Source organism: Lissotriton helveticus, chromosome 4_1 (assembly GCF_964261635.1).
Source record: "Lissotriton helveticus chromosome 4_1, aLisHel1.1, whole genome shotgun sequence".
NCBI classification, from domain to species: domain Eukaryota; kingdom Metazoa; phylum Chordata; class Amphibia; order Caudata; family Salamandridae; genus Lissotriton; species Lissotriton helveticus.
This window is the reverse complement of record NC_136063.1, coordinates 1,899,664,803-1,899,682,283: the sequence shown is the minus strand read 5'-3', so window position 1 is coordinate 1,899,682,283 and position 17,481 is coordinate 1,899,664,803.

Below are 17,481 nucleotides of genomic sequence, written 5' to 3'. Positions count from 1 at the left end.
CATTATACTTCTCAATGAGAAAGTTACAGTTGCATATAGCACACATACAAACAGTCTTTGTAATATCGCAAGAAAACAAACAATCATTGTAATTAGCGAACACTTATTTTTAGTGTGCACAACACTGTGAGCACTGGAGCAAAAGTGGAGCTGAGAAGAGGAGAGTAAATAGGTCCAGGTCTATACACTGTCAGTCACCATTGGGCAAAATACAAAGCATTCCTTGTGGTCACCGGGACTAAGATCATTTTATAGAGCGTGCATTGCTCTCTGTGTGTATCTTATTTGCATGTTACTATATTCCATTCGTTATTACCAGTATATCACATCAACAAACACTAAACGCGCAGAATGCATTATTCTACAGTTATCGCGCAAGAACTGGTAAACATAATGTATGTACGATAGTAAGTATATACAATGTTAGAAAAACATGTAGTAAACGTAACGAATATTCGTCGTGCATCGTATACTTCATGTATGCTAGGCAGTGAAGAGTTATCTAACAACAAGCAATCAGCATTTATGCTGTGTAAATACCTTCGTTATAAGTCAATTTCTCCACGTCAGGGTGCAAAGAGTCGCATTTAAAGTAGTTGTCCGTGCTAGGATAATAAAACAAACATTGTGCTGGCTGTAAATACCTTTTACAAACGGGGAATCAAGACGGCAGTTAAGGAGATGGAAAACGCCATTCTTACCCACGTGTAGGAGAACATTAGCTCCTAGTGCTGACTCTGCCCCTGGTAAGGGGGATGGTCTGTCTTCCTCGTCTATAACATCTGGTGTAAAAATAGATGAGGGGTTCACAGTGAGTTACAAAAATACCTGAAAGATGGTGGTTCTTAAAGGGCAAGATATGTACACATTTGCGGCCGGTATCTCGCCTTCGAGTAATGTTAATTAAAGTTCGCCATCGTAATTAACAGTATAGTATTCAAATCCAAAAAGTATATGAATACTGACAGTATAGTGTCCACATTCAATTAGTAGATGACTATAATTCTGTAGAGGTAATTACAAGGAACTACGGCATAAGAATCAATAGATTTTCCAAGGACCTAATCGCAACTAATGTTGGAAGAGGACAGTGCATATGTTGACTCTCGCACGGACTTATTTAAGGGAGAGTCACACAGTCCTGTGTAAACGAGGACACTGGCCAGGTGATATCACACCGGTATAGTGCAGAGCTGGTAAATTGTAAGTAAGATACACACTTAACGTTGTTTGATGATCTAAATTCAGTAATGTCCCTCTAGTTATTACAAGGATAGTAGGAATTATTCTAGAGCCAGATTAGTAGAACTGATGCCATGGGATATTGTTATTCATCCCTGATATATGGGTTCTGAGACGGTTCGCCCATCTTTGTTCCTTTTCGAACAGTATCTGTTCTGCGTTGTTATTTTTGTCATGGAGCATTTCCAAAATGGTCCATCTGAGATCATCACATGTGTGTCCTGCTTCCACAAAATGTGTACAGAGCTTTGTTGTGCTTTTCTTTAGTCTAACGTTGCTCCTATGTTCTCCTATACGTATTTTAACCTTTCTACAGGTCATACCTACGTATTTCTGTTGGCAGGGGCATGTCACTAGGTACACCACATGTGTGGAATTACAATTCGTATGCTGTCTTTGGGTCCAGACCAAATCCTCGGTGAGTTGTAATGTTTTAGTAGTGTTGGTAAATTTGCAAACTCCACATGTTCCACAAGGATAGTGGCCAGTTACAGGGGCCATATTGACATCTCTGATGGTGGTTTGTGTAGTTTTTTTTCTAGGGCGTGTATGGACTAACACATCCCTGAGATTCTTGGTTCTCCTGTTTGCGAATCTTGGCTTTGGCCAGTTGAAAGTGCCTGATGTAATGATCTGCCAATTCTTCCTTATCAGTTTTTGAACATCATAGGTTGCCGGGCAGTAGGTGGTAATACAGGTTACAAGATCTTTAATCGGTTCCTTGTGATGGCTCTGTAGGAGGCATTCGCGAGGCTGATTTTTTGCTCGTTTCTTACACTTTGAGATTACCAGTGGTGTATAGTCTCTAGCTCATAGTTTGTTGCTTAGGACTGTTGCTTGTTGTTTGTAGTCACTCTCTTTGCTACAGTTGCGTTTCTGTCGTAAGAACTGACTATACGGGAGATTGTCTCTGAGAGGTCGAGGGTGATAACTCAGATACGACAAGAGACTGTTCTTAGCTGTTGGTTTTGTGTAAGTCTTGGTCTCTAATTTCTCATTTTCAGGGAAAATTGTTAAGTCCAGAAAGTCAATTCTTTGATTGCTTGCAGTAAAAGTGAATTTAAGCCAGCGATCTTTGCCATTTAACCACTCCATGAACGTAGTCAGATTTTTGTTGATATCCCAAATAAGCAAAATATCGTCGATATACCGTTTCCAGTATAATATACTGGAAACGTATGGGTTGTCATTATTTTAAACTAATTTTTGCTCAAATTGGCTGACGTACAGTCCAGCTACCGACGGAGCGAAGGCGCTACCCATGGAGGTTCCATGGCACTGTAAAAAGAGTTGGCCGTCGTATTCGAAATAATTCTCTTTTAAGGCCAAACGGCAGCATTCCAGGATGAAATGGCTGGGGGTCTGGTGTGGCCACTCTTCCAGGAAAAGTAGATCTTCAAGCATTTGCATTGTGTCATCTTGTGGCAGGCTCGTGTACAGTGATTCGACATCTAATCCCACTAGGATCATCGTATTCGGGTCAAAATCTCTATCAGCTATCTGTATCAGGAGGTCCCGGGTGTCCTTTAGATATGTCGGGGTTCGACGAACTAGGGGTTTCAGATACTCATCTGCAAACTTGGAGAGAGGCTCCAAGAGCGAACCAATACCTGAAACTATCGGGCGTCCCGGTGGAGGGGACTTGTTCTTATGAGTTTTTGGTAATGAGTAAAAGAATGGGACTTTCGGTACTCTTGGTGTCAGAAACTCCGCTTCCTTCTTGGAAATCCATCCATTTACCTCAGCTTCATGTGTCATTATTGCGATGGCATTTACAAGTCTTTCCGTAGGATCAGAGTCTAATCTCTTGTAAAAATTCTCATCAGACAATAAGGCAAGGCATTGTTGGTTGTATCCTTCTTTTGTCAGAATAACCACCCCACCCCCCTTGTCTGCTGGTTTTATGACTATATTGTCATTGTCTCTTAGTTCTTCAAGGGCTCGTTGTTCTTTGTTATTAAGATTTCGCTAAGTTTTTTTCTTGTTGTCCAAATTGTCAATCCCTTTTAGAAGGGCCTGTTCGAATGTTAGTATTTCAATCGGAACAGTATTGTTTGGTGGTGAGAATTTTGATTTTCTTCTCAAAGTTGTATCTCCGTCATTGGATTGAGTTGGAGATCCGTCAAAAAAAGCTTTCAACTTCAATGTTCTGCAAAATTCAGACAATTCACATTTGAGTTTAAAAGGATCTAGAGGAGGGGTAGGTACAAAACCGAGACCTTTATTTAGGATGGTCGTTTGTTCATTAGTCAGGATAATATCTGAAAGGTTCACAATTAATGACTCTTCTTGTTCAAATCCGTCTGAGCTGATGACATGCTGCGTGTTTGAACATTGGGTAGATGGTCCTGCCATGTCAGGTTTTTCTTTCTGCCTCTGGATTGATTTTGGCCTCTTCCTAAAAAAGGTTGTTGTGGTTGATGTGAGTTGTTAGGAATAGGCATTAGTTGGTTTCCCATTTGTGGCTGCTGTTCCGTGCCTGGATTGTAGGGATTCATCCATCCACCAAAAGGAGGCATAAACGGTTGAAAAAAGGGCATTGAGCTCCCTGGGTAGAAGGGTGGTCTTTGCCATCTGTTTCCTCTATTACCTCGTCGTGAGCCTCGAAATCTGGAATTGTTACGTCCCCTTCTCGGCATCGGTTGCTCTGAGTTACCTTCTGAGCCATCGGAGGACCACCCCGTCGATTCGGCATCTCAGGCATTATCTGTTCCTGTGTAATCCTCCTTCGAGAAGGAGTTGTAGTTGAGGTTAGCCACCTGTGAAGGGGTGGGTTCAGATTCTGGTGACAGGCCAAGCCCTGTGTTAAATACGACCTACATGTGGTTGAATACTGAGTGCATTGGGGCTTTAATGCATATAGAGGGTTTATACAGAGAGTTGCAGTTGCCTAGGCACTATGTCTAAATTCTGATGCAATTGGAAGCAGTGTGAGGCCGGATTCTAAAACTGAGATGTCATGAGTGTGGTAATCAATGAAGTCATTTAACATGTACTGAGTGATGTAATGTGTGAGGTCATAAGCAGTGCATGGTAGGGGTGCAAGCTACAGTTAGACCACTAAATTATAATTGACATATTTTACTATTTTTTGTTTTTTTCTAACATTAGCTTGTGTCTCATTTCAACCCCCAACTATAACATCACTTTCCTCGTTGGATTTTTCAGTGAATTTCTGCCTTTTTTGACTACTAAAATGTTACTATTATAAAAATGATGCAGCTATTAAGCAACAGTGAAAATGGATAGACCGAGTAAACAGATGTGGAAAGGAGATGCTGTACTTATGCAGAAAAATCACTCTTTAATTATTTTTAGTCCCTTCAATATATATTATACCTCATATTACTAAAACCCATACCTTCCCTCACATTTTTAACCCAATAGTTTCATACCCGCACTAAGATTTCAAGGCTAGTTTACTTCAGCCTTACACTCAGGAAAGTCTACAGATTCAACAGTTCATATGCCCACAAAATGGCATTCAGGAATGCCTCGATTTTGTCTTGAATTCAAAAGGTTTGTGTTCTTTATGTTCATTCAAACTCTGTGGTGCCGCTAAAGTTGATACTAGGGAGTCAACTGACAGGCTGCTGCTGATGTTGGAAGTATTTTTCACTCTGCATATCGGAGTGTTCAACTGACATGGATGAGGAAGATATTTAAAAACTCGGAGAAAAAGCATCCTAATTTCTTTCTTCCTAGAGCACTAACCATAATTTCTATAACAAAAAGAAACTCTTCATGTTATTTTTTTATCACAATATCCTCTGTATGAGATTCATTTCAGTTTTACAGCTTTGATCCCATTAGGATGGTGCTTAGGTGTGCCATACTTCTGTTAGAAATTCAGAAGGTTAGCACTGTAGTTGTTCATTATCACTTTGTGGTGAAGCTTCAGTTGATCTCTAGGGAGCTAACAGACATCACTAACAGAAGTTTCTGTCAAAAATTGAACTCCCTCTTTTTGTTATTTTCTAATGGGAATGATATCAGTTTTACAGCTTTGATTCCATCAAAATGGTGTACAAGTAAATTTAGAATACATGAAAAAATGTATGTTTAGTTAAAACGATTAGCCAATTTCTACATGTTTTAGGGGTCAGGGTGCATATGCACTGAGTGTGGGACAGCATTGCCCCAGTGTGCAGTGCCTAAAAACAAACAGCACTAAAATTGAGCTAAAAGTGAGGGGTGACCATTCAAAAAGGACATTTTGGTACAATCCCCCTTCCTAAAAGGGTGAAAGTGAAAGAAGAGACCAAGCTGACAATAAATCTTGTATTTTGGTTTTAAGGTTAGATACATTAGACTGAGCAGTTTTCCTGGGGTTAAGTGCAAATCAAATACCTAGATTTTTAATCTTCATCGGACCCCATGTGAAATTGGTATTCTCAAACATATATCTCATACACAATGCATTCAATAATAGAATCTCTGTCTTATTTAAGTTCAATTTGTGACAAACAATATGTAAGTACAATAGAACTACATCAAGAAAAGGTTGCAATTAGGTGGAGGGGTTTAACATGTATAATAGAATATACCAAACCAAGAACTCAGTAACCTGCATTATTTACTGGGTTTACACGTACTTTGTGTAATATATTTGTATGTACATTATCTTTTATTGTTCATTAATATTACAAGTTCACAGTTCGTAATAATTCATTTAATTTGTTTCTCTAATATCATATTCCAAGCCATCAAAACAATTATACATCTACTTATTAGAATCCATAACCTCTCTTTTAACTCGATACCTCAAAAAACACAATGCCAGCAGTTTTAATTGCTATTAGTATTGCCATACAGTCTTGATTTTGTGCCCCTCATTATACTGGATGTTTAAGTTAGTATATGTAAGGTGAGTTAATCATTAACTTCCCATCATCCTTTCTTTACCTGGAATATCTGTTACTTAGAATCAAACACAGTTTTCCTTCACACCATATAACACCATTGTGCCCCCATGCTTTATTCTTAGTGCTATTACTCCTACACCAAGAGACAAAGTTCTTTATAACCCTAGGCAGTGAACATTTCTACTCACCTTCATGCTTTTCAATTCACCCTTCAAGTAGGTAGTTGGTAGAAGATGACACATGAATATATATTCTACAGGTCAAAAGAATTAAACAAGTATATACAATCCCATTGTATTAACTATAATATTTAAGGAACATGACCTTATCTTTATGCTTACTGGCCTAAAATTTCAATAATTTGTAAATAGTAGGCATAACCAATATACAGAATAAGAGGATTTTTGTAAACTAAACTAAATTTTCCGAACCTCAAAGCCTAGTATTTAGTAGTTTAATGTGAACAAGAGTGGCACTCTAGGGACATTAATGCAGGCTGGGAATATTTTGTTGCATTTCATTCACAATATGTGCATCATCATAGTACTTCTTTATTCTGTTAGCAAGGAAGTGTATCTGAACACTTCTACATTTTATATAGGAGGCACAAAGACTTCATTCTTATTGATCTTATAAACATTTATCACTGTCCGTCGTTCAAATTCTGCACGGATGCACTATAAATTAGTGTTTAGTGTCAGAAATCATGAATAAGTTAAAATGCAGTTATATATTCTACAGATCTTTACAAATCTAAAAGTATATGTAAATGTTGCATATTAATAAAAGTGTTACCTCATCCCCAGACCAAACTATCCAAAAGCCAAACCTCTATATTTACCTATGAATCAAATGCCTTCTAATTAATCATGTGTTTTTAGCCGATTATTGGTCGGTGTGCAGGAAAGATATTTGTCCATAACATTAATAACAATAATTCAACTGGCGTTCCAAAAACTGGTTTACTGTGATCAATCATATATATTGGATACTGGGATGGATAACTTCACCAATTGAAACTATACTATCATCAATACTTAAAGTCCAAATAAACCTCAAAGCTAAAACATTGAACCCTTTACCTATTTACCACAACTATGGCTGAGCTCACCTGTTTTTAACATCTAAAGCAAGCATCTGAAATGAGTAGCTTGTGAGCTACTGGCAACTCTCCAGCCACTTGTAAGTAGCTCGCCTGTGTGCAGTCCAACCTACTAAAGTAGAAGCTTTTGCATGGTTAAATTAATGTATGTATCCCAAAATTGAAAAGCTTGAATTCATGATAAAAATGTGTGTAGTTTCAGAACTCATAAACTTAGTTAACGTAATGTTTGGAGACAAATGGCTGGATTTCAAAAAAATATTTAAAGCTGATATTTGAGTGATAAACCATGAGGCATTGGGGAGACATTAGTAAAATGATTACCTTTGTTCCAGGAGCATTACAGCTATGACTGTCATATATTAACCCAGTAAGTTCATTGCATATTTTTAATGGCATTTTCAGATTTCTGTTAGCAACCATGCCTGGTGCACCGAGGTAATCACTGCTGGTAATCTTGCATGGGGTCGCCACAAATGAAATCTTGTCTGACATGATCCCTATGACCATATTAGTTCCTCTGTATGATTTTCATTTAAGATAAGTAGCTCTAATTATAAAAAAAAGCTGGAGACCCCTGGTCTAAAGAAACTAACCAATATGACCAAGACAGAACACAAAAGTAAGTAGAAGTTATACAGATAAGATTTATAGATGGAAAGAAAGATGGAATACAGGAAAAAGGATAAAGACAATAATATAGCAGCTCGTGTGAGACTACAACTACAAGCAAACAATTGCACGTCAACAGTATAACAAAACAGCCAGCACAGCACAAAAGTAAAACATACAGACTCAACAACAATAATATCATAATTAAACTAAGACTCGGGTGAGATGTATCCATGTTTTAATGAGGAAGAAAAGACTGGAGAAATTCTCTTAGCTTAGAGATGTCTTCAAAAGCTCCAGTTGCCCCATCATGAGTCATCTTGTAAATAGATGCATGCAAAGTTATGAACTCCTTGCATTTGTGACAAGGATAGTTTCTTTTGATCACTAGTGGAATTCAGAACTTTCTGCAGTTATAATACCACAAGGTTTTGATGATACAGAGCTTCTAATTCCAAGACGATGAGCTGTTTGTAAGTTGAGAATCAGTGAGTTACAAATTCCAACCAGCTCTAAGTTTTTTTTTTAAGAAAGCTAGGAGGTTACTTACTCTCAACTCCTTCCTGCAAGTCATACAGATACAAGTTATTATTGCTATTGCTGCGATCCAAAACTTCTGTATACTTTTGAAGCACTTGTATCTTCTGTTCCATGCTCCCATCTTTTTTATTCCAGCATCTTGAATATAGCTGTTCCATAGTGACTAACCTGTTTTCATAGCAGCCCAACTGTCACCCATTTGCTGTAACTTTGCATTTGTAGAAAACATTAAAAGATACAAAACTTTAATTTAATTGAGAATCATATCAAAAATAGGGTGCAGGATTAATCAGTAGGAGAAGGAAGATCACTCTGAAGTCTCTTTGATCTTGCACTAAACGAAGAGGGCTAGGACTTCATGGTAGAAAGAGATTCAGATTCCATTTTCCCAGAGATTGTTTTGATTTGGGCGACTTTCAAAAGGAGTCGGGCTCCACCCATGCAGATGTCTGTTGAATATATACAAATACTTATAAATAATCCAAAACCAGATTTGATTGCAATTAGTATAGAAAACAAGTATAACATTTGTAGAGTGCCACTGCTATTAATGAGAACAAATGAGAATGTTGCTGTTAACATACAAAGTGGAACAGAAGTTATTGATGGTGGAAATAGAATAACATTCCAGTCAGTATTGGAAGCATCATGCACATAATCACAAAATGGAAGTTGATGCTTTATTTAAAAAAATAATGTCAATCAGTACCGATTTTGTTAATATAATTGACCAACAGTGGCGGCATATTGACTAGAAAGCACAATTAATTCCATAAATACAAAAATGTACCTCATTAGTCCAGCAGTATGTGCGAACACTTCTCAGCGTATGATACAACATTTTTGCATATGCACCTGACCAACCCCTTCACCTCGTACAGGCAAAGAGCAAGTCCAAGAGTGACACAAAAATGTGTCATGCAACCTCCTCCTGGGGACATTTCCTCTGAAGTCCGTAAGTGGCAGAAGCCAAAGTCTGAGCGCAAAAGGGCTGAAGCCACTGTGTCAGCTCCATGACTGCATGGAGCTCACAAAGATGCATCCATGTTGTAAACCACTAGCCGCTTGCCCCCTCTTTGGCATCTTTAACAACTTATCATTACTAGAAATGATCATAAATAGTTAATGATTGGAGCAAAATTATTGCCTTCAACTGCTGTGTGATGATCAGCAGTGTAAAGCTGTTATCCTATTAGAAACTGCTAACACTCTAGTTTTGCCTTTGAGCATACCAGATTGGCAGTTATAGGAGAAAACTATGGTAAACTGGAGTGAAATCAATGACAGCAATCAATAGATAATTAAGTCAGATTCCGACTCGTCTCAGCCTAAAATGATAGTATCCATTGCCTGTTTCTATAAGTAAAACATGTTGTGAGTGCATAGATTATGCATAGTGGTGAACTGGTAGTGAGAGGTTGCACTTCAAAATAACATTTTCTGTGAGTGCTGTTGAACTCCACAAAATTGTATTGTAACAGAGACACGATTACATCATCGCAAAACATTGAATATGTAGTTTGTTGCCTCGTTATATCACCCTTTAGTCAAATTATAAGTTTAACTGTACAGATTCTGTTGCTCATTATCTATGGAAACATGCAGGTTAGTTTACATCACCTCATCATGGGCATTCTTTTTTTTAAACTCTTTTTTTCTTCATTTTTCCAGGCACAAAAATAAGCACACAATACAGTCAGAGAACAACCTGTTAATGTTTTACAAAAGAGAGGTCTCTGCTCTGTTTGTCACCTTGAGACCTTACCTCCCAGCTGTTGCACCTTTTGGCAAAGGTCTTTGACTGTAGGTAGTGCCTCGATGCAACTCTCTGCGTCCGTGACACAACTGGTAGTCTTAACCAGTGCCTGTCAATGCAGTGCCACATCTCTGCCCACTTGTCCTATTTTAGTTTCCAGAGCCATTCGGGATGTCTCTATGGACAGCAGAATTACAGCGTTAGTCGTAGGTTGTGGTGATGCAGCTTCCTTATCTACATGGTTTCATGTGGCATAGTTTTACAAATGTATCTAATTTCCCCTGTTAGGGGGTGGTAATTCGTCCCTCATCATCTTCTCACCTTGCTTGGGAGTGATAAGGTTCTTGTGGCCCACAGACTTCTGTGTTGTAAATTGAATGAATGTCGGAGAAGGTCAATTCTTCAAATCTTCTTTATTGAATTATAGTGGAGACACCCACAGGTGAACACTGCCGCTCAACTCCAGGACTCCAGGCAACTGACACTCGTTGTCTAGAGTACTGGAAAAGAACGGAGAGAAAGAACATGGAACACCATTGATTCAATACAACCAGAAATGTACCCTCGTGCTGTACACAGCATGAGGATACAATAGCAGTATACCAAACTTCCCCCCCTTTACAATAAAATGAAAATATATTACAAATATGTGTACATTTGAAATTAATACAGAATTAAAACAGAACCTGTTATTCAAAAACAATGAACACATTTATCCCAAAACATGATCATTGAATCTGACAGGTAACTTCCTAAACCGAACAGTTGATTCTGAAGTTTGATGAATAACATCTCCACAAACTTCAGAAGAAGAGAAGGAAGAAGGATCTGTCTGATCAGAAGAAGAACACAATGAGGAGGAGTTACATGAAATTGGAACATCCATCCAAAATGACCAATCACATTGTTCAAATTGTTCCTTAGTCAAATTAAGTAAAGAGCATGCTTGAGAATTGGTTAAGTGAACCAAAGCTCTTTTATTCCACCACCCTCTACTACCAAGCAAAGCAGATCCTTTGCTAACAGAGGTTACTTGAACTGGAGTTGAAAACTTGGAAAGACCTTTGGAAACTCTCTTTGGATTTCTAATAAGAACCCAATCACCAATCTTTAAATCAACTGAACTGAAAAATTTTCCAAAATCATGTTTGTCTCTCATGACATTCTGTTTTTGTAAAATTTTACTTGACAAATCACCAACATGAAAATTACTATTCTCTGAAATCTTGTTGTCAAGATTGGTCTTGAAATTCTTCTGACATAACCAGTTAGGACACAATTTTGTATGAACATTTCTATTCCTTAACAAAGAAAACGGAGATATTCCTGTGGTGCTATGGGGAGAAATATTATATGACCACAACTTATCCTCAAGAAAATCTTTAACATCACTGTGAGAGGAAATAGCTGTCTGAACAGCGTCTTTAAGCAGTCTTTTAGCACGCTCTACCAAACCATTAGAAGTAGGTGAGTAAAGTGCTACTTTAAAATGAACAACATCATGTTCAATCAAAAATGAAGTAAACTTTTCAGAGGTAAAATGAGAACCATTATCTGTAACCACAATGGAAGGACAACCTTCAATCATAAACAAATTTCTCAATAATTTAACAGCATTGGAAGAAGTAGGTGAGTCACAAAACATGTGATACACCCATTTTGAATGATAGTCAATCAATAAAATAACGTATTTCATTTCATGAGAAAGTACCTCAAACGGGCCAGAAAAATCTAGACCAACTTTTTCCCATGGTTTATCCGGAAATGGGACAGGATGGAGAGGAGTATTCATGAGTTTCCATTTTTTATCGGAAAGCAAACATTCACTACAAGAATCTATAAAAAATCTTACTTGAGATTCAATGGATGACCACCAGTAATGAGATTTGATAAGTTGAGACGTTTTTGTTATACCAAGATGACCTTGATGTGCAAACTTAATGATATCAACTCTAACATCTGAAGGAGGTACAAAAACATCATGTCTCATAATTAAGTTGTTAACCAAAGAGAGTTCAGAAGAAATCATGGCAAAAGCTTTTAACTCACTCGAAAGTTTCTTACTCTTTGGCCAACCTTTGGTAATGTATTGTGCAACTAATTTTAAATTATGATCTTTATCATATGCTTTAGACCAAGACTCTTCAGTGATGCACGGACATAACTTGGTGGCATCAAGAGTGGCAACTACACATTCTATATCACCAATTTCCTCAAAATCAGATGAATCGTTAAGTGCCATACGTGATAAACAGTCAGCTCTAAAATTACCTCCAGAAATATGTTTAATACAAAAATGAAATTCATGCAATTTTGATAAGAGTCTGACAAGTCTTGAAGAGGCTTTCCCAAGACCATCTCCATGAAGTAGCTGAGTAAGTGACTTATGGTCAGTGAATAAATCAAATTCACGTCCCCATATATAGTTTTTGAATTTTTCTATGGCCCATACACAAGCTAATGACTCTCGCTTAATAGTGCTACAGTGCGTTTCAGAATCTTTAAGTTTTCTTGAAGAAAAGGCAATCGTGTGTTCTCTCCCTGAAACCCACTGTCCCAAAACAGCACCTAAACCAGTCAAACTAGCATCAACCATTAAAAAACATCTAGCAGAATCTTGAAAAGGATGTAAAGCAGGTGCTTCAACAATCATGTTCTTGATCTGAATAAAAGATGCACCAACATCTTCCGACCACTGAAATTTTGAACCTTTGCGTAACAGGGAACGAAGTGGTTCTACAATTTGGGCATAGGCTTTTACAAAACGAGCATAATACTCCGCCAAACCAAGAAAAGAGCGAAGGGCTTCTTTGTACTTTGGAGGAGTGGCATGAGTAATAGCCTCAATGAGAGAGGACTTGGGTTTTATTCCTTCAGAAGTCAATGTATGACCTAAATATTCTAAAGATTGAGAACCAAATTTACATTTATCAGCTCTGACCATCATGCCCGAGTCGTTGAGTTTACTCAAAACTGAAGTCAGATGTGATAAATGAGATTCCCAATCAGCAGAAAAAACCAAAATGTCATCCTGATAGGCCTGCACACCAGACATGGACTGGAAAAGATGATCCATGATCTTCTGAAACACACTGGCTGCAGAAGCCAAGCCAAAAGGAAGTTTTAAGTATTTGTAAACTCCAAATGGAGTAACAAATGGAGTAAGTTCTTGGGAAACCTTGGTGAGGGGAACCTGATGGTATGCTGAACACAAATCAATTAAAGAAAAATATTTTGCACCTCCCAAATTAGCAAGAAGATCTTGAATTTTGGGAAGGGGATGGCAGTCAATCAAAATATTTTTGTTTAATGTGCGCAAGTCGGCACATAACCTGACCTCGCCATTTTTTTTCCGTACAATAACAATGGGCGAAACCCATTCAGATGAGTCTGAGGATGCAATAATACCATCATTTTTTAATGAAGTGAGAACAGACTTAAGTTCATCCTTTGCACTAATAGGAACTGGACGAACTTTATGAACTACAGGTTGAGCACATGCTTTCAATCTGATTTCATGCTGGAAACCTTTTTTACAGTACCTGGTTTATTAGAAAACACTTTGGGAAATTTATCCAAAATGTGTTTAATATCAGACTCGTGATCATTGATAACTAGACATTCAGATACAAAAGATGGAGCAGGAGAATAATCCTTAGGAGGCTCACCTACTCTAATCGGGTTATCTGAACCAGGCATCAAATATAGACCCATTTTCGCAAGATCTTGCCACCCAATTATATTGCGACCTTTGACAGCAACATAAATTTTTGTAACAATTGATCTTCCCAAGCACTCTAATCTGTAGTTGAAATACCCAAGCATGTCAATGTCAAATTCTCCGAACGCCTTAGGACTGACGTCAGACTTAAATAAAGAAATGGAGTTGTTCCATTTTTCATGAAATACCACATCTGACAATATAGTTATTGGAGATCCAGAATCTGCCATTACTGAAATTTCTATGTCACCAAAAAGTGCAGTGCCCAATGGACCTTTAACTAATTTTGGAGTGTGAATATAATTGCATTGAACAGAAACAACCATGTCTTGGAACTCATCCACGCAATCATCAATTTCAGAACATTCAATGCTGTTAACAGATGGTCTGAAGGGTTTTTTAACAGATCTACATAAACCTTGGAAATGCCCTATTTTTTTTACATAAAACACATCTTTTGCCAAGTGCAGGACAAGCTGGGCTGTGACCAAGATGGTGTCAAAAGGTAGGGCCGAATTCGACCAAGAACCCTTCAGTATTTGCCCGGCGTTAGCCGCCTCTCATACCATTCGAGATTACCAAACAAAGAGGCAGGTGCTGGAGACAGAAGGCAGGAAACAGGAGTTTATTCCGATGGAGCAGAACACGTCAAATCAGACAACAGGGTATCTTCTCGAGGTGCTCTAAACGCATCCTTGAGGCCTGGCCTCCTATACACAGGTTTATTGCTTTATTACATGAAACACATTCTTGTCAATACTTGATGTACGGAAAGACATCCTCGGAATCCCCGCTTCACCCCCGTTCCCACACCTATTTACAGTAGAGTTCCCACCTCGACCTCAGCATGTGGTGGTTGTCGCGCAGTTGGACATTCTGCTGGGAACGGGAAAGGGGGCGATCGGTCGGATCTGGAGGTGTGAGGGTATTGATTAACCACCGCTCCTTTGATGTGAGGCGGGGCCCTACTGTAGGGGGCAATAAACTGCATCTGCCGGGCTAGGTGATGGCCTGGGATCGGGCTGGACAACCGGGCAGGGAGGAAGAGGTTATCAAAGAGGGCCTGTTCTTTGAATGAGATGAAAGAGCGAGGGGGTTCAGCACGGGATGTGGCTCGGAGACAGGGTCGCGCCAGAGGTGCGCTTATGGTCCAAGCAGGAGAAACCGGGGGCTGTCGGGGCGCGGGGGAATGCTTGCGAGGCTGGGGTGTGAGGGGGAGAGGCGCGCAGGCTATTGGTAGTGGGCAGAGAGGTCGTGACACAAAAATGGCTGCCACCTACTTTCGCGATGGGGCCTAAAAGGGACAAGATGGCGTGGCTACTGTTTTCATGATTGTCGCTCTACTTTCAACAGTGGCTGTGGTGAACATAAATGAACGCCGCTTATGTATACCGATTTTAGTCATTTTCCACAGTCCCCAGTTTTTATCATGAGTAAGTTCATTTAGTTATACTAATAAGGGGGGTATGTGTCTGGGCTGTCTATCGAGGTCTTTGGTAGCCCATATGCATTACGGGCAGATGGAAATAATCCTACTATAAATGTTGACAGAATCGTACATAACCACATGTAGTCAATGCGATAGGCGAGGAGGCAGTGCATGTAAAATTACATTAGCTGTGTCATACGTCAGACCTTGGAGACGGGGACATTATTTAGACGATGTAGACGATGTAGGAAATTGGTTTGAATACAAGCATGATGTCATACAGAAAATGTTCTGGCAGAATAAGGGCTATTATCACTTGAGGTCTGGACTCCATGGGGATCAAAACTAAACAACATGTTCATGTGCATAACTGGAGTTCTACAATCATCAAGGTATAGAGTTAACGCCTTCTTAGTTATCCTGGTACAATTGAAAAGCGACCGATGTAAGGTTATGAAAACTCAATTGGGTGGTATTCAATATGAAGCGGTTGGGAGAGAAATTCAACTTGACAAGGGACAGTCAAGGGGTGGCAATGTTCAAAAAGGGTTTGTCTGTCCAGTGTCTTTTTACAGCGAGCCATCACTGGTAGGCTCTCATCGTTCTTCCTCTTTCGTTGGCGCTGTTGAGCACTGGCGGTGGAGCTACGCGTCCGGCTCTACTTCAGATCTCGCGTTGCAGGGTGTGGCCATTCTTTGCCCTTGGACCACAGTCCTGTGTTTGTCCTCAGAGTCAAGTTCAAAAAATTCCATATGAAAAAGGGGGGGGTTTCGGGGCGTGCTTTGGGAGGCCGAGGGAAGAGAGGGTGGAGTGGGATCAGATCTGAAACGGACCAAGGAGGGCAGAAATTTCAAGCAAGCGGGCCAATCAAATGGGCACAATGGGCTGGGACTTTCGACACGAGCTCATCAACGTGCAGGGGCTTCTGGGTGGCCCTTCTTTCCTTCACTTTCCACGCTGAGAACGGTGCCTTGTCCCGCAACTCTTTGCTCTGCGGCTCCCCCTAGGTCGAGGTCATAGATTTTCCCCGATCTGCAGCCAGGCTGTGCGTCACATCCGGCCTCTCTCCTCCCGACGACTGCACGTTATCCTTGAATGAGTATAAAAAAACAATTTTTAGAGAATTGGCAGGGGAAGATGTTTACACACTTTAATTTCTCTCCCAACCCCAAGTAGTTGGGGAAACGTTCATTGGTCACGAAAGGGTGGATGCTTAGTAATCCTTACATCGGTGTATGATGTTAACTCATGCATCATTGCTGTAGTGCAGGTTCGCAAGCATTTTTTATTTTCAAACAACACGTCTGTCTGGTGTTTTACTCTTGTTATAGTTGCGAACGTGGCAAGAAGTCTGATGTCTAAAAATTACATAGTTTATCGAATTCAAACCGGCTCCTTCAGTAGAGACTCGCGTTTGTCTACAACAAATCCTGTTGAGCTATATGTTTCTTCAAGGTCTGTTAATTTATAAAAATTGTGAAATGCTGTTATCATGGGACTATAGCTATAGTCTTTAAGATTTTCTGGGACGGCTGCTACAGAACTGGGACCATTCTGGAGGAACGGGGACGTATCGGACATTCTATTTTTGTACAATGGGCGGAGGTAATCCGAACGATGAGGGTGGTGTTACCAAAGTACTTAAGACAAAAGCCACTGACATATAGTTCCCTTTTTAAGGGTCAGATTAGGGGACATCAGTCGTCTCACCTGTCCTTTCTTTCTCAGCCAATTAAGTTTCATCATTTTACAGAAAGGAGAGGCAGTAATATGGCAAAAATACGATCGTTTTGTTTCTGTCAATTTGTTCAAACACTGTCGTGTCTAAGAGCCAATTATTCCCGTACCGGCGAGGTACAGTGTCGTCATTTATTCAAAAGGGAGCGAGGGAGCCCTCAGAGGGAGAGAGCGTCGTGCGTACCAAATAGGCTATTAGTACACGTACAACATAAAAAGAGGGAGAGAGAGGGAGAGACGTGTACAATAATAGGTTATTCAGTGCACACACATATAGAACAGTACGGGTTAGTTTCACGTAAAAAGAACACAAGCTGAGGGAAAACATAAATTCATAGTTTACGTAAACACAAATACCAGATAGGGTGCGACAGTACATACATCAAGTACGAAAACTTAAGATAAAACAGAGGGCTATTTTTGGCGAAAGAGCCTTTTCATGCGTGTTGCATATTTTCAGTACTCCATTTAATTCAT